At 48.4% G+C, this 25,486-nt stretch overlaps 2 long non-coding RNA genes across 2 annotated transcripts in view; one reads left to right on the top strand and one right to left on the bottom strand.

Annotated features, from left to right (window-relative positions):
• Positions 1-25,486, bottom strand: part of LOC142741568 (uncharacterized) — a 459,428-nt gene that overhangs the window by 267,246 nt on the left and 166,696 nt on the right. The window lies entirely within an intron of this gene.
• LOC142741566 (uncharacterized) overlaps positions 1-25,486 on the top strand; it is an 89,363-nt gene that overhangs the window by 26,728 nt on the left and 37,149 nt on the right. The window contains exon 2 of the long non-coding RNA XR_012881197.1: positions 22,346-22,512. This is a non-coding gene — a long non-coding RNA (uncharacterized LOC142741566). The remainder of the gene's footprint in view (positions 1-22,345; positions 22,513-25,486) is intronic.

The following is a 25,486-nucleotide window of genomic DNA, read 5'->3' as shown; positions in this document are numbered from 1 at the left end:
CCTGTAGGGAACGCCATACAGCCCCCTCTGTAGGGAACGCCTTACAGCCCCCCCTGTAGGGAACGCCATACAGCCCCAATCCCCCCAAAAAATGCGACATACAGTGTGAAAAGACAAAAGACATGTATCCCCTATCCACAGGATAGGGGATACATGTGTGATCTCTGGCAGCGATAGAGAGAACGGGGGACCGAAAGTCCCCTGAAGTTCTCCATGACTAACCTCTGACTTCCAGCGTCTGCGCAGCTCAATAAAAATGAAAGGAGCGCTGGTCACACATGCGCACAAGCGCGACCGGTGCTCCATTCATTTCTCCGGAGCTGCCGACACAGACCCCGGAACTCCGAGGTTTGTGATGGAGAACTTCAGTCCCTATCGCTGCCAGCGATCACACATGTATCCCCTGTTCTGTGGATAGGGGATACATGTCTTTTGTTTAATGGCAGAGCTGGGAGATACCTCCCTGCTCTGCCGTAGTGTTAAGAGGTGTCGCGCTGTATCAGCCATAGCGCCTGTATCAGCCATACTGCTGCTACGGCGGTAGTTACGCCACTGGTACTAGGGGTTCACATGCGGCCACATTGTGGCGAGTGAAACCGACCGTACTCAATAAAACCTTTAAGTGATCCCAGCTGTAACACAGTAGAAGAGGCCACGTAGCAGGAGAAAACACAGACTGAAGACTTCACATCCATAAGACAACATATAACAAGTAGTATCATTGCAGGGCAGAGCACAGAGAGCAGAGGCCCCACATGCAAGCAGAGTATATGGGCACTTTGCTCTCGAATAGCTCAGTATAGAGCACCCCCTTATGTCTATTTAACAATCTACCAGAAATTGTGAGCTATAAAATTTATTATCTCAGTCCCTTATATGCAATCTAATAGAGAGTAGGGAGCTGCTTTAAAGGGGACAATGGTCCGTTTAAATACTGGGCCCCAGTGTAAGGATACCTGCACACGGCTGTAGCTGTATCTAAGGTCCGTGATTACAGCACGGACGGGGTGCGGAGTGTCATCCGCGGATCGTCCACAATCACGGATCGTGCACACAGAAGATGTGCATTGATTTCAATGGGACCAGACCGCAAATGCGGACCGTATAATAACATGTCCTATTTTTTTTGCGGTCCTCGCTTTGGGCAATGCACAGACCATGGAAACCGCAGTTGTGTGCATTGGCCCATAGGAAAGCATGCATTCTATATTAACTGCGCAGGTTGCACATTTGGTTTTCCTACAATTGTATCATCACAGGCTGCAGCTATTGAGTTTTTTTTTCTCTGTGATGGCAATGATATAAATATTCAATGTATCAGTGAAGTGGAAAAAATTCACTATCACCAGTAGATGGCACCAAAGATGTGGAAGACCTGCAAGCCCTGATCTAGGCCCGTGAGAAGCTTATTGCAACATTGGAGATATAAACCGGCTACATTGCACTTGACCTGCCTAAGTAGAGTCGTGTGTTAACCTTATACCATACTATCCCACCACCCCCACTTTAGTAAAGACACGTGACACCGAGGTTGGATGTGAAATGGCCACAGCAGCCGTTTATTAATTTCACAGTTTTATAAAAACAATTTAAATCCGAAACATTCGGATAACTAGTTAGGAATCCACCAGAGAATTCCTCCTAATAATTCACATGACCCAACATGGGTCAGAATCATAAATAACAATTTAACGTTAACATTAACCCGAGCAGAGGAAGTCCTTGAAGCCCCTTCAGATATTCCTTTTTAAAGAACACACCGAATTAGCCATCTGCAAACCACCAATTACCTCCAGCCGTAAACCAGCTCGGAAGCACCGTTCACCTCTGCAGATGGCTCCAACCACTAGAAGTCCACTTCAAGGGGATAACACCCGATGAAGCCCTCAAGTGATATACCGACCACTAGAAGTCCACTTCAAAGGGATAACACCCGATGAAGCCTTCAAGTGATATACCTTCTACCAGAAGACCACTTCAAAGGGATAACACCCGATGAAGTCTTCAACCATGTACCTTTTTTGGGGGACGCATACCCCCGATGCGACCCCCCCACCATTTTGTACTGACTGGCCTCAAGGACTCCCCCCGCACAGCGAAACAGGCCTTGACCACCTTAAGCCTGTGAGTTCCTCCACACCACCACCGCCCTTTCTATGCCTTCTGCTATCGCCAAGCTCCAAAGATCAATGCCAACCTCGGTCAGATGAACCCCGTCACTCCTCCAGAAATTCCCCACTCCTGACTCCAAATCCCTATGCCTCACGCAAATGCCCCCGTTTCTTGCCACAAAACGGGACACCGCCCGGTTAACTTTAATGCGAGCCTTATTGACTCTCTCCACAGATCTAGCTAACCGCCAATGCTTTCTTGGGACTATGTCCGACCACACTATCACCAACTTGGGATAAGATACCCACAAACACAACATATCATGTTTGATATCCCGCACCAACTCACGAAAGGGGCGGACTCCTAAGTCATTCCCACCCACGTGCAACACTAAGACCTCCGGAACCCTATCAAGCCGCGCATATGTCTGGAATTCCGCCAACACCCTGCTCCATGACATACCTCTAAAACCCAGCCAATGCACAACCGCGTCCTGTCGCGGAATGCGCAACTGGCGACCATCCGGGCGGACGTCCGCCCTCAAAGCCCCCCAGTGCACGTACGAATGACCCATCAACCACACCAAGCACGGAGGCGAATCTGAAACGGAAAACACAGTTAGGCACCACCATATAACATTTGTAAAGCGTAAACAACAAAATTATAACATATGGGGGCGGACATAGGACTTAAACCTTTTAGACTCCCAACGACCAATACGCCTCACCCCCTCATCATCCAACCCCCAGCGCCCCGCTTCCGTTGCTGCGCCAATCCTGAAGGAATGAGATGAATATGAGCCTGCCGCAACACCAACCGCCGTCAAACATTTTTTAAATACAGCTCCAAACTGAAACCTGGACAAAAACGACCCGTCCACATGACGTAACAAAGGCAAATCTGGAGACCCCCTGTTTTTCGTAAAACCCCGCATGCACTCTACTGGGCACATGACCGACCCCGGGAGAGCGAACAAAACTATCAGTTTACCCTTCCCTACTTGGTCAGTTTTAGATCGACGCAACCATACCTCCAGCCGATCTGCAAAAAGGCTCACCTCCCCAGATCTCAGCCCCCCTGCCTGTTTAGTACTTGGCGACACCAACTCACCTATTCTAAATGCTCCAAAGAACGCTAACGAAAAAGCCAACCGAAACAAATCCATTTCATCTGAAGAACGACATACCAATGCTAATGAACCGCCCAACGAGCTAAGCAAAGCAAACGACACCGGCCTTCTACTATCCGCCTCCACCCTACCTCGGCGCAACCCCTTCAAAGCCTGCGATACCAGAAATTCCTTCGATACATCCCGAAAGCCCCGCAACTTAAACCCAAACGCCACCGCAGATATGAACCGGTTCACCTTTGCTACTGAAAACCCCGCCTCCCAGGCGTCCCCTAACCAGTACAAAAGTGCCACCAACCTGTCTCTATCCGTATTGACGTCACCCAACTCCTCCCACTGCCTCCAACAAGCAGCATAAGCACTCCACGTCGTGCGCGCCAAAGACCTTTGTAACAGCTGCTCTACGGGACCGATACCAGATCCCAAAGATGCTCCGGACAAGCCAAACCGAGACGTTCCGCTCCCGGTGCCAATTGCCGAAACCGGTCCCACTGCGAGCGAGAAAGAGCATCAGCGATACAATTCCGAACACCCGGGACATGCACCGCCACCACCCACGCGTTCAATGACAAACACACCAACACCAAATGTCGCAACAATTGAACTACCGGAGGAGAGGACGCCGTGATGTTATTAATGGCAAGCACCACCCCCATGTTGTCGCAGTAAAAACTGACCTTCTTATCCCTGAGCCTGTCCCCCCAAATGGTAGCCGCCACCACGATGGGAAACAGCTCGAGCAGGGCCAGATTCCGCGTGAGTCCACTGGACACCCAGCTAGCCGGCCATTGACCCGCGCACCACGGACCTCCCCCGTAAGCTCCAAAACCACCCGCCCCAGCCGCATCCGTAAAAATATTCAAATCACTCGTATCCTGCGCTGGGGCCATCCATAGCGAGCGACCATTGTACTGGCCCAAGAAGTCATCCCAAACCTGAAGATCAGCTCGGTGCTCCTCCTTGAGCCGCACAAAATGATGCGGCGCACTCACTCCCGCCGTTGCCGCCACCAACCTCCTACCGAACACCCTCCCCATCGGCATAATCCGGCAGGCGAAATTCAACTTCCCCAGCAGCGACTGAAGCTCCCTCAGCGTCATTTTCTTCATTCTACAAGCCCGTCGAACCTCCAGCCTCAAAGCACCCAACTTATCCGCCGGGAGACGACACTCCATTGCCACCGAGTCTATTTCGATTCCCAAGAAACAAATCGTCGCAACCGGGCCCTCCGTTTTTTCCGGCGCCAAAGGAATCCAAAAATCCCTCGCCACCTTCTGTAGTGCATGAAGCAAATTACCGCAAACCGGCGAACCCCCCGGGCCAACGCACAAAAAATCATCTAAGTAATGGATCAACGAGTCGACCCCGGATACTCCCCTCGTTACCCACTCCACGAAGCTGCTAAACGCCTCGAAGTATGCACAAGAAAGGGAACACCCCATCGGAAGGCACCGATCCACGTAAAAAGCCCCATCCCAAAAACAACCCAACAGCCGTTGGCTTTCTGGATGGACCGGCAACAACCTGAACGCAGCCTCGATGTCGGTTTTTGCTAGCAGCGCCCCCGGACCCGCAGCCCGCACTAACCCCACCGCCTTATCGAATGAGGTATAAACTATGGAGCACAACTCGTGATCAATCCCGTCATTTACCGACGAACCCTTGGGATACGATAAATGTTGAATCAAACGAAATTTTCCGGGCTCGCGTTTAGGGACAATACCCAACGGGGACACAACTAAATCTTCTACCGGCGACTCAACAAACGGCCCCGACATGCGGCCCAACGAAACTTATTTTAACAACTTTTCCGACACGACTTTCGCATGCAAGTAAGCCGATTTTAAATTCCTCCGCGTAACCGGAACCTCATAAGGAGGCGGAGGAATAACAAAACCAACACGAAACCCTTCATAAAGCAACTTAGCCGCCGCCCTATCCGGATACTCATTTAGATAAGGGGCCATCCTTTCCACCCTCACCGGCGACACCCCCTTGACCAGCCGCGTGCTGGTTCCCTGACCTCTTTTTTCGCAGACATTTTGCCGCCCCGTGTGATGCACCATTACACTCGGAACACACATGCTTGAACTTGCACGTGGCCCCGAACTTGCACTGACCTTCATTAAATTGCCAGCAAAACCCCGCCTTTCCCCCGCCGCTTTGTCCAACCTGACTAGACTGGCCTCCCTGGCCGGCGCTCCCGGGAAAGGACTGCCTAACCGGAGCCGTAACCCGTAACCAGAGAGCAATATCCTTCTGGTCCCACCGAATCGCCGGCCGAACCGCCTTCCGCTGACGGAATTGCTCATCGTATCGCAGCCACGCCTGACCCCCATACGCCCTATGAGCCTCCCCAATGGCATCGAAATAACAAAACAACGCCGAACAATTTTCCGGCGCCTTTTCCCCTATCACACTGGCCAATATGGCGAACGCCTGCGACCAATTAACGAACGTCTGCGGGATAAGCCTATACCGCCGCCGTTCCTCCTCGTCCTTTTTACTCTCATCCCGCTTGCTCTTATCCAAATTAAATTTAGCCAGCGGCAAGAGAGAAAAAATTTCAACATATTCGTCCTTCCAGATCCGATCACGCACCTCCTGCTTTAAATGCGCTCCCAACGGACCCTCAAAACAAACGTACACCTCCCCCCGAGCACGATCATCCATACGCACTCGATCGCCATCCTTTTGTGCCTCGGTCTGTACCGACACCGCGACCGCCTCTCTAACCGCCATCACGGGACGCGCCTGTAACGATCCCACGTCCCTGGGGCCTTCCCAAACTACCGCAGGGTGCCCCACCAGCTCCCGTAAGAAACCCACTAAGTCTGCCAAACCCGCTCCGTCGCGTCCGCCCGCGCCACTACCGGCCCCCGATGCAATGCTAGCAGCCCCCCCGCCGACACCCGACATAAAAATCGCTGGATAAGACAATGATGGAGTTATACACTCACCGGGCTGCACAGGTGCTGTGTTCCCGTCAGCCGGACCATCCTGACCTCGACGATACACGTCCAGTTCACCTTCCTCCAGCTCTTCTCTCGCCGACGACTGTCCATCCCAACGACATCTGTGGAACGGGGATGAGGACGCGCTGACCGATGGGCCGGCAACCTGCCGCCCGACCGCCGGGACCCAGACTTCCGACCGGACCTGTTGCCTCGACGTCGCTGCAGATCTAGGCGTCCGTCTAGACGATCCTGACGAAGCCTGCCCCCTGGCCGGAACATCACCAGGCGGGGCGGCCGTACCTTGTCCTCCAAATCTTCCATCTGATGGGGGAGGGGTGACAGGGAGCCCAGCCTGCGACTCCCTGCTTACCGCCGGACCCCGTCGCGGCCTGGGATTCCTGCCAGGACGCAGGGCCTGAGAAGGGGCGGTCTTCCCAGCTGCCTGGCCTGCAGCGTCCGGGATCGGGCTCCCTCTGCGACGCCGTGTCCGCGGGACTGCTTCCGGACTGAGGCGCTCTGGAGGTCGGGACCGCCGAGAGGGACGGGTCGACCCGGCCTGCGTCGCCGTCACCCCCGGCAACGCTCTCTGCCTGCTCTGCGCAGGAGCGGTTGTTGCCGACTCCCCCCCCGCCGCCATAGCCATGCTTGTAAGGGGGCCGGGGGAGGGGAGCCTGTCCTGTGCAACAGACCCCGAACGCCGGGCCCGACGTGGCGAAACGGCGTCCGGGATCTTAGTTATTGCAGCCACGGTCTCCTCTAGCCATCCGGGACCGTGGTGCACAGCAGCGGCACGCAGCCGCTCTAACATTAAAGACTCTGCCATCCTGAGAAGCACGGGCAACGGGGAGCTTACTGTTTCCGTGTTACTCCTCCCGCTGCTTCCGGCTCAATGCCGAGAAACAGCGGGAAGCTCAGTAACGGCCCCCCGTCCCCCTTAACTCCTCCCCGTCCCCCCTCCAACTCCCTCCAACTCTCCCTCACCTAATTAACCCTTTCCCTACCAGGACGGTCATGTCGGCTTCCCTTAATCCCTGCAGGCTGCGTCCAGCCTCTTCTTTCTCGAAACTAAATATTCCTTTGACTGGCAAATGAAAGGAATACAATATTTAGGCATCACCAGAACATCCACATACAGCGACCTCTTTAAAGCTAATTACGACCCTCTTCTACAGGCAACACAAGCTGAATCTGAAAGACTGCTTACATATGAAACATCACGGTTAGGTAGAATAGCCTATAAAATCTTCCTCCTTCAATGACAATTATTCCTCTTCACAACCCTCCCAATTAGTCTTCCCAACACATTTTTCCACTTCACCCTTTCCCGATATATCTGGACAGGTTATAAAGCCAGAATCTCCCAACACAGACTCCTCCGTGACAAAAAGATGGGTGGATTGAGTGTCCCTGGCATACATAGCTATTATATAGCTACCCCACAAATTTCTGACTGGTGGCATAATGACAAAGATAAACACCGGCTCCAGATAGAATTTTTTATATTTTACGGCGTTCACCGTGCGGACTAAATAATTATATATTGTAATAGTTCAGACTTTTATGGACGCGTCAATACCAGCTATGTTCATTTTTTATATTTTTTACATTTGTTCTTGAGGGTAAATGTGAAAAAGGTTTTTTTTTTTTTACTTTTCCATTTTTTATTTTTTTTTCCAAAAACTTTATTTTACTGTCTTTTACTTTTCTTTACATGTCCCCGTAGGGGACTTGAACCAGCGATTGTTGGATCGCTTGCACGAAATACTGCAATACTAATGTATTGCAGCATATCGTGATTCTGACAGTCTCCTATGGAGCCCTGCCGGATGGAGTACAAAAATGGGGACCTGGGGGCCTTCATCAAGCCCCCAGGCGGCCAAGCCAACCAACGGCACCACCTATCTTGCTGCGGGGGGTGGCATTGGAACATTACAGTGGGTGACCCACCTGTTTTTAGTAATTTAAACTCCGTGGTTGCTATTGACTGCGGCATTTAACAGGTTAAACTAGCGTGATCGCGCTCGAGCGGATCCCGCTCATTACCCGGAAGTGTCGGCTGTGACACACTTGTTCTATGGAGCGGGCTCAGCCCTTGAGCCTATCCATACTCCCCCCTGACATGATGTGTGCCATATATATACACGCTGGATGTCGGGAAGGGGTTAAAATGCTGGTCACATGTCCAACGTCACTCTCCAGACGGTACCCCACTCCTTAAAACATACAATCCCATAGATGTCTTTACGCTAATTATCCCCAATCTAACCCTGAAATCTTGGATAATGAAAGGCATTACCAATTCCTTACACTTGTTCACGAACAACCAATTAGCCAGTTTTGAACATCTCGAAATCCAAATGATCCCTGTCTGTTTTCAAAAACCTGCATATTAAACACTGCATCACGACTTTATAACAACGTACGCTATGCAATTTCAGGGTATTCAGATTTTTCGCAAAAAGTGCCAACGGTCTGAGACTTACAGTGAAGGAAATAAGTATTTGATCCCTTGCTGATTTTGTAAGTTTGCCCACTGTCAAAGTCATGAACAGTCTAGAATTTTTAGGCTAGGTTAATTTTACCAGTGAGAGATGGATTATATATATATAAAAAAAAAAGAAAATCACATTGTCAAAATTATATATATTTATTTGCATTATGCACAGAGAAATAAGTATTTGATCCCCTACCAACCATTAAGAGTTCAGCCTCCTCCAGACCAGTTACACGCTCCAAATCAACTTGGTGCCTGCATTAAAGACAGCTGTCTTACATGGTCACCTGTATAAAAGACTCCTGTCCACAGACTCAATCAGTCTGACTCTAACCTCTACAACATGGGCAAGACCAAAGAGCTTTCTAAGGATGTCAGGGACAAGATCATAGACCTGCACAAGGCTGGAATGGGCTACAAAACCATAAGTAAGACGCTGGGTGAGAAGGAGACAACTGTTGGTGCAATAGTAAGAAAATGGAAGACATACAAAATGACTGTCAATCAACATCGATCTGGGGCTCCATGCAAAATCTCACCTCGTGGGGTATCCTTGATCCTGAGGAAGGTGAGAGCTCAGCCGAAAACTACACGGGGGGAACTTGTTAATGATCTCAAGGCAGCTGGGACCACAGTCACCAAGAAAACCATTGGTAACACATTACGCCGTAATGGATTAAAATCCTGCAGTGCCCGCAAGGTCCCCCTGCTCAAGAAGGCACATGTACAGGCCCGTCTGAAGTTTGCAAATGAACATCTGGATGACTCTGAGAGTGATTGGGAGAAGGTGCTGTGGTCAGATGAGACTAAAATTGAGCTCTTTGGCATTAACTCTACTCGCCGTGTTTGGAGGAAGAGAAATACTGCCTATGACCCAAAGAACACCGTCCCCACTGTCAAGCATGGAGGTGGAAACATTATGTTTTAGGGGTGTTTCTCTGCTAAGGGCACAGGACTACTTCACCGCATCAATGGGAGAATGGACGGAGCCATGTACCATCAAATCCTGAGTGACAACATCCATCCCTCCACCATGACATTAAAAATGGCTCGTGGCTGGGTCTTCCAGCACGACAATGACCCGAAACATACAGCCAAGGCAACAAAGGAGTGGCTCAAAAAGAAGCACATTAAGGTCATGGAGTGGCCTAGCCAGTCTCCAGACCTTAATCCCATCGAAAACTTATGGAGGGAGCTGAAGATCCGAGTTGCCAAGCGACAGCCTCGAAATCTTAATGATTTACAGATGATCTGCAAAGAGGAGTGGGCCAAAATTCCATCTAACATGTGTGCAAACCTCATCATCAACTACAAAAAAACGTCTGACTGCTGTGCTTACCAACAAGGGTTTTGCCACCAAGTATTAAGTCTTGTTTGCCAAAGGGATCAAATACTTATTTCTCTGTGCACAATGCAAATAAATATATATAGTTTTGACAATGTGATTTTCTTTTTTTTTTTATATATAATCTATCTCTCACTGGTAAAATTAACCTAGCCTTAAAATTCTAGACTGTTCATATCTTTGACAGTGGGCAAACTTACAAAATCAGCAAGGGATCAAACACTTATTTCCTTCACTGTATATACAATACGCTGAACTCCAGCTCTTGTTTTTCCAAGTCCCGACCCTACATGCTTGGGAAAAGGAATTGGGATGCTCTTTCTCTGATAAAGCATGGCCAGACTTCTTTCATCTTATTCATAAGTCTCTGCCGTGTACTCAACACGTAGAAGCTGCTATAAAAACATCTCTGAGATGGTACTATACTCCAGACCATATACACAAAATGTTTCCTGATTCCTCCCCATGTGCTGGAGGAGATGTGGGGACCCAGGCGCCCTCTACCATATTTTATGGAAGTGCCCCAAATTAGACACATACTGGTCTCAGGTTTTTGATCTCTTGCCAAAAATCACTAATTGTCAAATCCTCAAATACCGCAACTAGCATTGCTCTTTCTTGAAATGCACTCCCTTCCCGTCGAGTTGCGTTGTTTGTTGTGTAAGATCCTGGTAATAACACAACATTGGAAAGAGGTCAACGCCCCCTCGTTGGAAGAATTTTTAGTATTGATTAATACGACATGCATATACGAAAAAACCTTATCCTTAGGTAACTCTTCGTTCCACAAATTCAAACTCCTATGGAACTACTGGTCACAGAACATTTATTGCACAACTTAATTTAGTTCCCACAACCAAGCGTCAAATGTTATGATGCTAATTTGGTGCCATTATACGGTGTCTTGACTACATTGATATTTTCCCAGATGTCTGCTCTGTTGCTCTATTTATTTTCCTTTTGTTACTCGTTATTTTCTTTGTCATGTTTATTGTACCATTTCCTCAATCACAACTATGTTACCTCTTCCTCCTAATGGAGGTTTTATATACTGCGATTGGATTTTATTTTTATTTTTTGTATGCTGTATTATTCGTTTGTATGCAAGTAAAACTTTCAATAAAAAAATCATTGAAACGAAGATTAAAAAAAACAAAAAAAAACAGTACATCTTTTCACCCGCTCCCCCAGCCCTCTTACATTCCATGTAACAATTTTTGTATTCGGCTGATATTTTAATAAATTACGACAAATGGCCCTATCATATATACAGACACTAAATACATCCAGTGAGAGGAACATCTTAGAAATACATTATATCCCAAAAACCTACACCACAACTTAACCGATTGAGGATATTTACCCGACCCCCTCCCCAAAAACCCCTAACCTCCCCCTCCTTCTTCATGACATGCTAGAATAAACCACAGATCTAAAACCTCTAGTCCGCTAACTCCCCTCCAAACTCCAGCTCCATTTCCCCAACGCATTTCAATTAAATAAAAAAAAGGAGACTCAAAAACTGCTGTCACCGCTTCATAGGCTACGACTGTCCAGCCGGTCTCTGGGCTCTTCCGGAGAGGCAAAAATTCTCACTATCTCCTGATAGACCACTCACAGCTTGGCTGGTAATAATAAAGGGTAAGGGATTTTCAGTTGAGCTAGCCTTTTTTTAACTTCCACTTTTTTTTAACTTCCCTGCACTAAAGCACATAATTTTAATTAGAATAGCTCTTGTGGCTGCCACCTGGATGGCTTTCGTTCCCGGGATACGGTGTGCACGCTCCACACCAAACAGTGAGGACAACGACTCCTTGCCCAATGTTCCTGAAAGCCATTTTGATATGAATACAACCGTATCTTTCCCCTCCTTACCTTCTGGGAATCCCAACATACGAATATTACATCTTCTGGATCTATCCTCATGGTCCACAATTTTATTTCTCTTAATTTTCGTCCCCCAGCTTATCCATCTCCTCCTTAACTGTTCCTGAATCCTCAATTAAAGTTGTAATTTTGCCTTCCACCTCTAAGCCGGTTACAAATCTTATTTCATTCATCTCGGATCAGAGACATGTCACTTCAGACTATGCCCATTTGTATTGTAAGATCATCCAGTGCTAAGTTGCTCTTTTTGACTTGAGCAAGAATCAGGTACTACCTCTTCTTCTTCCAATACTGCATAATGAGAGCCAGCTATATGATCAGGTGGACGGTTAATTTCACTTTCAGAATTTCGATTATTTTATTTTTTTTGGGCCGTACAGGTTTTACCCTGGGGGGATTTCCCGAATTTCTCCATTTTAGCTCAGTACTCCGATTTGTTCTTATCTTTAGGAGATCCTCCTCCATTGATTCTCTAATAACGGGATTAGGGCCCATTCTCCAGTTCCAATATCGCCACTAGCAGCCACCAACCAGAACACTATTACCAGGGCAGCCCCAATTAAACCCCTCTGGCTATATGAACAGACTCCAATAGCAACCAACAGTCTTTTGCCCCTCGTTAACAAGCTCAAGCAGCTTCTATGCTCATCTAAGGTCGGTTTTAAAAGCAATTGTCCACTTCATATAACATCCAATAGTGGCGTTCAGTATATGGGTCCACACCACTTTTTATAGTTAGTATGTATGTAAATACATCGATTCGGTCGGTTCTATGGGGATCTGCCCTAACAACCACTCTTTGTTAGAGACTTAGTACGTTATCTTACCCCTAGCAGCCAGTGCTCCTCTCTTACTGCAACTGTGTCTCTCACCTGCCGATGCCTATGCTTTACTGGAGGAGGAGAGGGAGACCCGCATGACCAGGAGTGGTGGGGAAGAGACGGAGGAGATCGGAATCCACACAGCAAGGGCTCAGGTTCCAGCAGTGTGTAGTGTAAGAGTGTGGCTACATGCTGGTCCTATATGCAAAAGTGGGATGTAAGGTTGTCTGTAGGTGGTCTACACAACCCGAGTTTAGAAGGCCAAATACCTTCCCTGTCCTTCTAAGTTTTTGTCCAGCACTCTATCCATAAAGTGGAAGAACAATTACTGTAGCATTGACAATTCTGAACTTTTTTCTTAGAAAAACATCATAGTTAGAGTTGAAGTTATTTTCTGAGTCTTTCATGTTCGTTCTGTCAAGTTCCAATGTTTGTCATGTTTCCTACTTTGTAGATCTTTCGTTGTTTATTCATGTAGGTAAAAGCTAGTTTTATTCATCCAAACTTCATCCAAACGAAATCTAAACTTTCACTGGGTTGTTATGATTATTTTTTAATAGTTTTTATTATATTAATAGTATTATAATTTTATTTTAAATTAGTGCCAATTTATTCAGTAATAATCTGCACCATGTAATAAAAAAAAAAAAAAGAGAAATAAGAAAAAAGTCATGGTCCACACGCCAATTGTTACTGTGATCATGACGTTCTTAATACACATTTTTATGAAACTGTATAAGCTCACTTGCCAAAAGGACGTGTGTCAAGTGGATCTTTCTAATACTAGGTGTTGCTTTGGTGTTTTGTTTGTGGGACAATGTGGCCCAGAGCCAAGGGGCAGAGCGGTTTAAGGTGGTGGAAAACTGGACCCAGGGACCTCATTTCCTAGGGTAGCCCCCAGGACAAGCTGAGGACAAACTAAAACCAACCAGTATTACTAAAGGGTTATTCTCAACTGATGAGGCGTCCACTGGCCACAGATTCCAGATGGGTACTAGCGGACAGGGGGCCACGCCCCCCTGTTCACTAGTCCCAGTCTGGAATCTGCAGCCAGCGGCAGCCCCACTAGGTGAAACGGGGTCTAGTGACGCCCGTTCTTGATATAGGTCCAATTCCCAGAGCTGGGACCCGCATCTATTAGAAATTTTTTTGCATTTCTTGTGCATATGCCATAAATGTCTAAGTTGGGAATACCCCTTTAAGCGCTGTATAGTGTTTTTTTTTATGACTGTATGCATATAGCAACATTTCACCCTCTCCATACTAAAATTAACATCACACATCGACACATAACTCTCTTTTAAAGTGGGGTTGAACCGGGGGTCGGCCACAGCTTTATTAACACAATAAATGTAAATAACAAATTTACCAAATATAAAACGCAATGACCTTAACATAGGTCAATAACAACCTGTATGCCTGCCTAACCAAGGACATGTAGGTAAATCCCCTTCTACTACCGCCTGCTGTGACATAACACCGTAATACCACATATCTCACCCATACATCATTGTCCAAAACAAACCAATAACCACCGCATTGAGAACGATGTGAAACACATTGTTTCCTCCTTCTCCTTTTTTTTTCCTTCTTTTTTTTTTTTTTTTTTGTATATCTCCATCCAAATAACCGGAAATATTGAAGCCTCTTTGGTTGCCTTTTTTTTTTTTTTTTAATTACATACACGTTCCAACACCCCCCAACTAACTCGTACCTTTAGATTAACCATACCTAAGGGAGGGAGGGAACATTTCTGACAAAGAGGCCCACTACAGGTAAGCAGCCCCTTATATAACCCCTTCCCATACACTAAAACCGCCCCCTCTCTTCCTCTAACTCCCCCCGTGCCTAAATGACTCACCCCTGTAACAGAGAGGGGGAGGGGAGCCAACTCCTCAGCCTCACTTAATCCCTTCCCTGCAACAGTCTCTGGCTCAGCGGCTATATGCCTGTGAGCTCCCATGACTGTATGCATATAGCAACATTTCACCCATAAGTCTCCCCTCCCCATACTAAAATTAACATCACACCGACACATAACTCTCTTTTAAAGTGGGGTTGACCCGGGGGTCGGCCACAGCTTTATTAACACAATAAATGTAAATAACAAATTTACCAAATATAAAACGCAATGACCTTAACATAGGTCAATAACAACCTGTATGCCTGCCTAACCAAGGAGATGTAGGTAAATCCCCTTCTACTACCGCCACCAGGTGACCGTGTATTCCTCAACTACACGGCTCACCGACCCCCAACAAAAATAGACCTTGCTCAACCCCATCCTGCAACCCCGACAGGAAAATATCTAGCCCAATCTCCGTTAAGTGCACCCCGTCTGGCAACAACAAACCTCTATTGTCACCCTCTAACTCCCGATGACGCACCACCACCCCGCCTCTAGCTCGGACAAACCTAGACACCCTGGTGTTTAATAGGCGCCTCGCCCGCTCAATGGCATTCACGTCCCGCGCTCCATGCCAAACCAACCTGGGAACAATTTCTGACCAAAACTACCCGGGGGAAAAAGCCGGCGAACCTATCTAAATCTGACTGGATCAGTGAGATCAACTCCCCCAGCCGAACCGAACACAGATCATTGCCTCCTAGATGAAACAGTAAAACAGTTGGAACCATGCGATGCCGGCTGATGTCGACCACTTCGGGCAGTGCCTGCAACCAGCGCAGGCCCCGGATGCCTCTCTAGTAGACTTCAGCACTTGCAAAGCCCAACGAACGTATGGCAGCCCTCCTCTCTCCCCAAAACACATAGGAGTGCCCGACTATCCACACCGCTGGTCTGGTACCTAAAATGAAAATTGAAATTAGTGCAAAATAAGGTCCGGGCGAACATAACCAGCAAAACAATCCGACTTCCATCTCCCTATGCGCCTCACAGCCGCATCCGATAACCCCAATTCACTGGCCATCGTGGCCGCCCCAATACGGAACGAATGAGTACCGTAATCCCATGGCGAATGTCCAACCTGAACCAAAGCCTTCCGAAAAATAGCAGAAAACCGAAACCTAGTAAGCGGCCGCCCATCCGAGTGTGACAAAAATTGAGCCCCGAAACTACGCACCCCCAAGAAAGCCGACACCGCTGCCACCGGACAGGCCGGACCCGGGACTGCCCGAAGCGCCACCCAACAACCCCGCCCAAACACATCCATTTTAGAGCGACGAATCCGCAACCGAACCCCCACCGAGGAGACTACAACGTCCTCCAAAAGCAAACCCCCCGGCCGCGCCGCCCCCATCGGAACTAACTCCGAAATCCGCAAAGCCCCGAAAAAACAGAACTAAAAAGCCACAGAAAACAAGACAGATTCATATGGAGAAGAACACACTGACGGCAGCGCCCCTATAAGCTCCTGCAACAAAGAAAAAGACACCGGCCGCCGCGACTCCCGCCTAGAAGCCATCTTCTTCCACCCCTTCAAGGCTTGCAAAATAAAAAAGGACTTAGTCACATCCGACCACCCCCTCAACTTAGAAAACAAAGCCACCCCGACCAGACGCCGCTGCGCCACCACCCCCGAAACCCCCCGCCCGCACAAAGCCATCAGATATTCCAGCGTCACCATCGTGCCCAGACCCGGATCCTCCCGAACCAGTCTATCCCCCACAGCACTCAACCATTCCTTCCACACATTACCGTAAGTGGCCCAAGTCGAGGGCGCCAGGGACGACCTCACCAAGGGCACTAGCTCCGATCCAGCATCCTCCACATGAACTCCGGGCAGCTGGCTCCCTCCAGCTCTGCCTGAGGGCAAAGAGAGCGAAAAACCTGCCAATGAAAACGAGATAAAGCATCAGCAACAACATTATGAACACCTGGAATATGCCGAGCACGAAAACTGATGTTACACTGCAAGCACCGCAACACCAAATGACGGAGCAAAGGCAACACCGGGAGCTGAGGAAGAAGTAAGGTGGTTAACAGCAAAAACAACACTCATATTATCCGACCAAAACACCACAGACCTGTTGGAGAGGCGTGCCCCCCACAATTCAACGGCGACCACTATGGGGAAAAGTTCCAACAGCGTCAAATTTGCGCACCAACCCTTGTCTTTCCAGGAATCAGGCCAAGCTTCCGCGCACCAGGCCGAACCCAGCAACGCCCCAAACCCTGCCGCGCCAGCCGCGTCCATAAACAATTCCAAGTCCACGCTGGAAATGGAAGGCGTCCTCCAACACGTACGCCCTTTGTAGTCCTCCAAGAAAGTGCGCCAGACGCGCAAATCCGCCTTAACAGAAATAGAAATCCGAACATGATGAGAAGGCACCCAAAAACGCCCACTGTAGCTAAGGACAACCTCCTAGCAAACACACGCCCCATGGGCATAATACGACCCGCAAAGACCAATAGCCCTAACAACGATTGAATCTGCCGCAACTCCAACTTACACGCAGCCAGAGCCATGTCCAATGCAGCACGCAATTTCACCACCTTCTCCGCCGGGAGGCGAAAGACCATGGCAACCGAATCAATTTCAATACCCAGAAAACTCAATACCGTCACCGGCCCCTCCGTTTTTTCTTCAGAAAGGGGGATCCCAAAGCGCTGGGCCAGTAACTGAAAGGACCTCAACAAAAACTGACACTGCCCTGAGGACCCAGGCCCCACAAACAAAAAATCGTTCAGATAATGAGTCACCGACCCAGAACCGGTGAGATCCCGCACCGCCCATTCTAGAAATGAGCTGAACACCTCAAAATACGAACAAGAAATTGAACAGCCTATCGGCAAACACATATCATAATAGAAAAACCCTTCCAACGCACAGCCCAACAGGTGAAAACAATCCGCATGAACAGGCAACAAACAAAAAGCGGATGCAATATCAGACTTGGCCATAAGGGCCAATATATAGACTCCAAACAGAGTTGTAATAAGGGCTGGGAGCTGTTTAAACCACAACTGTCCCCCCATGTCATCTAGGCGGCTCCATAAACTAATCCATATACCACAGAGAAACAATTAAGAGCCTTTGACGCCAATGTATATATATATATAAAAGTCTTTAATTTTTATTACACAAACACCATAAATAGTTAAAATTACATAAAGATACGACTCTAGTATAATAAGCGGAGACCGCACCAAATACTATTGCTACCTATAATCTAAGGGTAGCCATATATATACTTAGGCAGACATCTATTTCAAAATCATAATAGCACTATTACACCATCTCTCAGAAAAAAGAGGAAAAAAGACAATATCTCCATAGGTAGGAGGTTATAAGCAAGAGAAGGTGCAGTACATATAATAGTACATATAATAGTGATTTTAACAAGATTGACTGTTAGGTCACAAGCTTACCTATAGGTAGAGCCAGAAAGTAAAGAAAGGTAGTGTCCGCTCCGCTGAATAGACCCCGACGCGCGTTTCGCCACGTGTGCTTCCTCAGGGGGATTTTGAAATAGATGTCTGCCTAAGTATTTATATGGCTACCCTTAGATTATAGGTAGCAATAGTATTTGGTGCGGTCTCCGCTTATTATACTAGAGTCGTACCTTTATGTAATTTTAACTATTTATGGTGTTTGTGTAATAAAAATTAAATACTTTTATATATATATATACATTGGCGTCAAAGGCTCTTAATTGGAGAAGGAGAAGAGGCGGGGGCGGCGGGCTGAAAGGGTGTGCCATCATCAAGCGCAGCCAAACATCAGTCGCTTTTGTATCCCACCCCACCTCAGGCCTCTGCGCCAGACGCCGACGAAACTCCTCATCATATCGCCACCAGGCCGAGCCGCCGTGCGATTTATATGCACTAAAAATCATATCCAGATACACAAATAACTGACCCGCACACTCCGGCCGAGCCTGACTAAACACCCCCCCCTAAAATAGCAAAGGCCTGCACCCAATTATTAAAAGACCGCACGACCCTAGGCTTACTCAACACACCCCTTTCCAGTCTACGCACTTTATCTACCGTCGACAAATCAACCGACAAAATGGACCAAATATCAATATACACATTCTTCCCAATTTTCTCACGCACCTCTTCAGACACATGAGCACCTAACGGAGACACGCTACAAAAATAAGAATCTCTGAAAGCGGGGACCGATGAAGTGGACATAGATGTGGACGCCTCCACCGTGGACCTCGCCCCTGCGGCCTGCGACGACGGTCCCACAGGCAACGATACGGCCCCCGCCACCAGAGATTGCACAGCAGACAATAAATCATTTGCAGACATGTTATCAGCATTCCAAGCCCTAAGGCAGGCATACTCACCGTGTCCAGCAGCTGACGCACCTCCTGGCGCGGACGGACCCACTTCAACCATTGTGGACACCGGGACCACCGAAACCACCTCAGTTGTAGGGGGAGCGACCCCCGACGCTCCCAATGAGGAACGCCGACTCCGAGTCCCCCGTTCGGACGCAGCGCGAACACTACTGTGACTGCTCCTTGCAGCCTGCCAGCTATCCCGGGAGTCGTCGGACGATGAGGAGTCGGACGTAGACCACCTATAACGGTGATGATGATGACGACGCCGATGCCTCCTAGACCGACTGCGACCGGACACGTGGCGCCGCCCTGACCCAGCCCTACTCGCACCATGCCTGCTATGGGACCGATCCCGGCATTCTCCTTGTACGCCTGCCACTGACACAGCTGCCCCCGCCGCCGACCCAGGCAGCACCTGCAGCACATCAGCGGGAGGGGCCACCGCCTGACGTTCCACCCTCCTAGCCGACCGGCCCGAAAAGAAAAGCTCTGACCCGTCAAACGATTCATCTTCCCCCGACTCATCTACCCCCTCCTCCCCCTCCCCTACAAAACCCCCCACCTCCAGTCCCTCTGAGGCAAATAGCAACGGCACGCTCTCCGCCGGGGAAGCAGCCGCAGCTGCAGAAATGGAGGCCGCCACCAGGGCCTGTCCCACGAATCCCCCCCCCGTCCATAGGGCGGGGCCTAAGGCCCACCACACCCGTGCCTCCCCTGCATACCTGTGTCGGGTGAACCACATCCCCCACAACAGCCGCCGACACTCCCGGTCCTGGAAGCACCGGTCTCCGGAGGAGGCGACATCACCGACGGGGGAGGGACCGGAATCAGCGCCGCGCTCGCAACCCCCGACGCCGACCGCACCCGACCAGAAGTGGAGAGAATGAGCCGGACCGGCGGACGGGAGGCCCGAGCCGAACGCCGCCGCCCGGCAGGAGGAGCAGGCACAGCTGACTACCTCAGCAGGGACTGCAGCCATTCGCTCCCTTCTGCGGCGATAGTGGCGCGCAGCGCCTGAAGGAGATGTGCACGATCCATGTCTGAGAAAATTTCTGACAAAGAGGCCCACTACAGGTAAGCAGCCCCTTATATAACCCCTTCCCATACACTAAAACTGCCCCCTCTCCTCCTCTAACTCCCCCCCCTGCCTAAATGACTCACCCCTGTAACAGAGAGGGGGAGGGGAGCCAACTCCTCAGCCTCACTTAATCCCTTCCCTGCAACAGTCTCTGGCTCAGCGACTATATGCCTGTGAGCCCCTATGGAAATTGAGTTGTAGTATTATCTGGGAACTATATGGCAGTATTATGTGGTCTCTTTAGGGGCTATTATTTGGATATTGCTTATTATTTGACCACTATATGGTGGTATTATGTGGGTGGCATATGGCAGTATTATATTGGCAGTATATGGCGGGATTATATAAACTGTTTAAAAATGTCAAGCTGCCAAGGACTTCACTTTCTTTAAAACCAAACCTACCAAAGGAGATTAGACCATAGGGTGAGTTTCATAGCAAATCATTTTAAAGCATAACAATCGTTATACCCTTTTTTTTACAAATCAGTAATGCATGTCACTACAATGTACTGAAGTGTGTGAACTACGGCATTAGAAATTTTCACACAAAACAGTAAGCTGAAGCATGAACTGCTATTTCATGTTAATATATTACACAGCAAAAACAGATATAACTATAATAGTAAGATACACCTTACAAATATAACATGTGAACTGAGTGACACTATATATAAGGGGGAGCACTGTGTGACACTATGTACAAGGGGGCAGCACTGTGTGACACTATGTACAGAGGGGGAGGGTTGTGCAGCACTATATACAAGGAGGGGAGAGCTGTGTGGCGCTATCCACAGGGGTATGTGTGTGGCCCTCTCTACAGGGGGGGGCTGTGTGGCGCTATTTACAAGGGGGAGGGCTGTGTGTCGCTCTACAGGGGGGCTGTGTGGCAATATCTATATGGGGCTGTGTGTAATGCTCTCTGCGGGGGGAAGTGTGATATCTATAGGGAGGGTGTGTGTGACGCTACCTACAGGGGGCTGTGTGTGGCCCTAACTGTGGGGGTGTGTGATATTTACAGTGGCTGTTTGTGGCACTATGTACAAGGGGCTGTGTGTATGGTGCTTTACTTTACAGTGTATGGTATTATTATATTCAGGGGCACAGTGTTTGGGACTATTTTATTCGGGGGCACAGTGTTTGGTACTATTATATTTAGGGGCACAGTGTGTGGCACCATGATACATTTATTTTCGTCATGAAATCTAGACCGAATGGAGAAGAAAAGAGGGAAAAAACTACTAGAATCTGAGAAACCGTCACCTGTGAGTCACTAGATTTATAGAGACTCTGTCACCTCTCCCGACATGTTTATTATAGGAAATCCTTGCATTTAACAAAAAGTCTTTGTGCAGTCCAGGACTGATAGACAATTCCCCTTGTCAGGAGGATGTGTCCCTACACAGTCTGATACTGTCAGGTGGTTGGAGACTGTCAGTATGTAAGGACACAGCCCCGTAACAAGGGGAATCGTAACACCCATTTGTTAATGCTTGCACAAAAAGGTAGTGTTTCCAGATGACACAGGACGTGACATGACTTCGAAACTAATAGGCACAGGAACAAGAACAGCACGGGATACAGGAACAGGTAACAGGGCACGGGTAACAACTGGAATGGGAAACACTAAGGGACCATTTGCAAGACAGACTGGGAAAACTAACAACGCTCAGGCAAGGATCAGGGGGGCTGGGGCCCTCTTATAGACCAGGAAATCATGGGCCATTGATGAGGATGATTTCCTGATGTGCGTGCGCTGGCCCTTTAAGGCCGGGCTTGAGCGTGCACGCGCACCCTATGGGACACAGCAGAACGGAGCGGAAGTGAGCTGTCTCCTAGGAAGAAGATGGGGACCAACCTTCACGGATTCATGGCTGCGGGCGTCGGGAGGTGAGTAAACCCGACGGCCCGTGGCCATGGACGCTACAATCATTATTCTTCATTGTTGTTCATATTTAGTTGGCCAGTGGAATTATTAGTCCTTACATTCCCCACTATAAAGATAAATTATATTATGGTGTACCTTTGTGTCCCGCTTAAAAAGCTCTTAGGATATGAACCTCAGTGTAAAAAAAATCAAGTATCTAGTCTAGAATAAAAAAACAATGAGTGCTCTATACTTTTTATTAGCTTCAGTCACTTGCAGGCTGTACACTACATTCATTTCTATATAAAGCAGAGTAGACTTTTATTTTGTGACCTGTCATTATATCTGCATATTATATGTGGAGTTGTCATTATACACCGTTTCTATGATCTTTCTAGGACGGGGATATTCCCCAAACTGCACCCCCGTGCTGCCCGTACACTGAATGTATAGTCTGTCTCGCCAGCTAAGTCCTTGGTTCACATCATCTCCGTGAGTCGCTCTTAAGGTTCAGGCCTCCCGCTGATGTAGACGGATAACTAGCATCGCTGGACTCCACCGGCCGGTGAGTCCGCACCTTCTTCACAATCCTTGATGTAGGCCTGAGGCTCGGTCACAAGTCAGATTGCTATCTGTGCCCGCAGATGTTATTATTGATGTTAGGGTTTTGACACTGATAATAATGTTCACACCTATTTGATGGTACATGAGCAAGTGATCTACAACCTGTGGGTTTGTCCTCTAAGTTGACCAGACAGTTTGGGGCCTGGAGGAGCAGGTTCTTATGACCCAGACAGCTGTAGATGGATCTCATCTCATTGATGTTTGGAGAGATTTCCGTCTAGAAAAATCCCCGAATGTTACTTATTTTTATTATATTTTTTTAAGTTTTTTTGCTGTATGTTTTTTTCTTCCACATGGTGGGAAGTATTAAAAATTAAATAAAAATTTGACATGTTTTCCTATGTTGGCCAGCAGAGGGGGCACTTCCCAGAATTACAGCAAGGTGAATAAGGGAAAGCAACCAGACTCACAGCTGCTGTTAATGTGGGAGGGAATCTCAACCCCCTCCCAGTGTCCGGCTCCCATTTTGGGGGAGCTTTTAACAATGCAGCTGGCAGAAGCTATAGGACACATACCAAATTGCTAAGAACAGTGAAAGTCAAGAGGGAAGCCCCTGTGGTGAATGAATTTTCAGTTGGCAGGTTCACACGGCGTGTATTTGATGCGTTTTTTTGGCGAATTTTATGTTCCAAAAACCGCATCAAAAAACGCTTGATTACGCTTTCTATTTACATAATTGGTAAAGCGCGCTGTTAGTACATACAACTCGCTTTTTTACACGCGTTTTTAAAAACCGCGTTGTGTAAAAAATAGAAGTGTCGAGTCAATTCCTTTGCACGTAAAACTTGTCAAATGTTCCCATAGTCAATGGGAGTCCTAATTATTCACCAACAAGCGCACACAAAATGCGTAAAAAAACCACACGAAAAAAGCGCCCACGCAAACCATCACACAACCTTCCTTACAGATACCCTCGCCAACAGCACCCTGCATGCACCAGTGGTGGGGATTGTGTGTGGTGCAGTGCCATGTTTGGGGGGTATGTGTGTGTGGGTACGTGCGGCTGCAAATACAGCTCTACTACACACAGAGCTCTGCTACACACATGCACACACAGCTCTGCTACACACACGCAGCACTGCTACACACACACAGCTCTGCTACACACACAGCACTACTACACACACACAGCTCTACTACACACACAGCTCTGCTACACACACAGCGCTGCTACACACAACTCTGCTGCACACACAGCTCTTCTACACACACACACACAGCTCTGCCACACACACACCTATGCTACACACACAGCTCTAATACTTACACAGCTCTACCACACACACACACACAGCTCTGCTACACACAGAGCTCTGCTACACACATATAGCTCTGCTACACACATATAGCTCTGCTACACACACGCACAGAGCTCTGCTACACACACATTGCTCTGCTACACACACATTTCTGCTACACACACTGCTCTGCTACACACACGCACAGAGCTCTGCTACACACACATTGCTCTGCTACACACACATTTCTGCTACACACACAGCTCTGCTAAGCACACACAGCCATGCTACACACACAGCTCTGGTACACAAATACACGCAGCATTGCTGCACACACACAGCACTGCTACACACACACACACACACACACACACACAACTCTGCTAAACACACAGAGACAGCTCTGCTACACACACACGCACAGTTCTGCTACACACACAGCTCAGCTACACACACACAGCTCAGCTACACACACACACACACAGACACACGCACACACACAAAAAGCTCTGCTACACACATACACAGCTCTACTACACACACACACACACACACACACACACACACACACGTCTCTACTACACATAAAGCTCTGCTAAACACACACACAGCTCTGCTACACACACACAGCTCTGGTACACACACACACATGCAGCATAGCTACTCTGATACACATACACATAGCTCTGATACACACACAAAGCCCTGCTACATACACATAGCTCTGCTACACACAAGTTTCTGCTACACACACAGCTCTGCTAAACACACACATAGCCATGCTACACACACACACACAGCTCTGGTACACAAATACACGCAGCATTGCTGCACATACACACAGCACTGCTACACACACACACACACACAGCTCTGCTAAACACACAGAGACAGCTCTGCTACACGCACACGCACAGTTCTGCTACACACACAGCTCTGCTACACACACACACACAGCTCAGCTACACACACACACACAAAGTTCTGCTACACACATACACAGCTCTACTACACACACACACACACACACACACACACGTCTCTACTACACATACAGCTCTGCTAAACACACACAGCACTGCAACACACACACAGCTCTGGTACACACACATGCAGCAAAGCTACTCTGCTACACATACACATAGCTCTGCTACACACACAAAGCCCTGCTACATACACATAGCTCTGCTACACACAAGTTTCAGCTACACACACAGCTGTGCTAAACACACACACACACAGCCCTGCTACACACACAAATCTCTGGTACACAAATACACGCAGCATTGCTACATACACACACAGCTCTGCTACAAGCACACACAGGTCTGCTACACACACAGCTCTGTTACACACACACACACACACACACACACACACACACACACACAGCCCTGCTACACACACACAGCCCTGCTACACACAGACACAGCTCTGCTACACACACAGACACAGCTCTGCTACACAAACAGACACAGCTCTGCTACACATATGCACAACTCTGCTACACACACACAACACTGCTACACACACAGCTTGGCTACACACACAAGTCTCTGCTACACACACAGTTCTGCTACACACACAGCACTGCTACACACACAGCTCTAGTACACACGCAGCTCTGCTACACACACAGATCTGCTACACATACACGCATCTTTGCTACACGCACAC

Source organism: Rhinoderma darwinii, chromosome 2, assembly GCF_050947455.1.
Source record: "Rhinoderma darwinii isolate aRhiDar2 chromosome 2, aRhiDar2.hap1, whole genome shotgun sequence".
NCBI lineage: Eukaryota > Metazoa > Chordata > Amphibia > Anura > Rhinodermatidae > Rhinoderma > Rhinoderma darwinii.
Note: the sequence above shows the minus strand (reverse complement) of the source record. Positions and strands in the feature narration are given on the sequence as shown.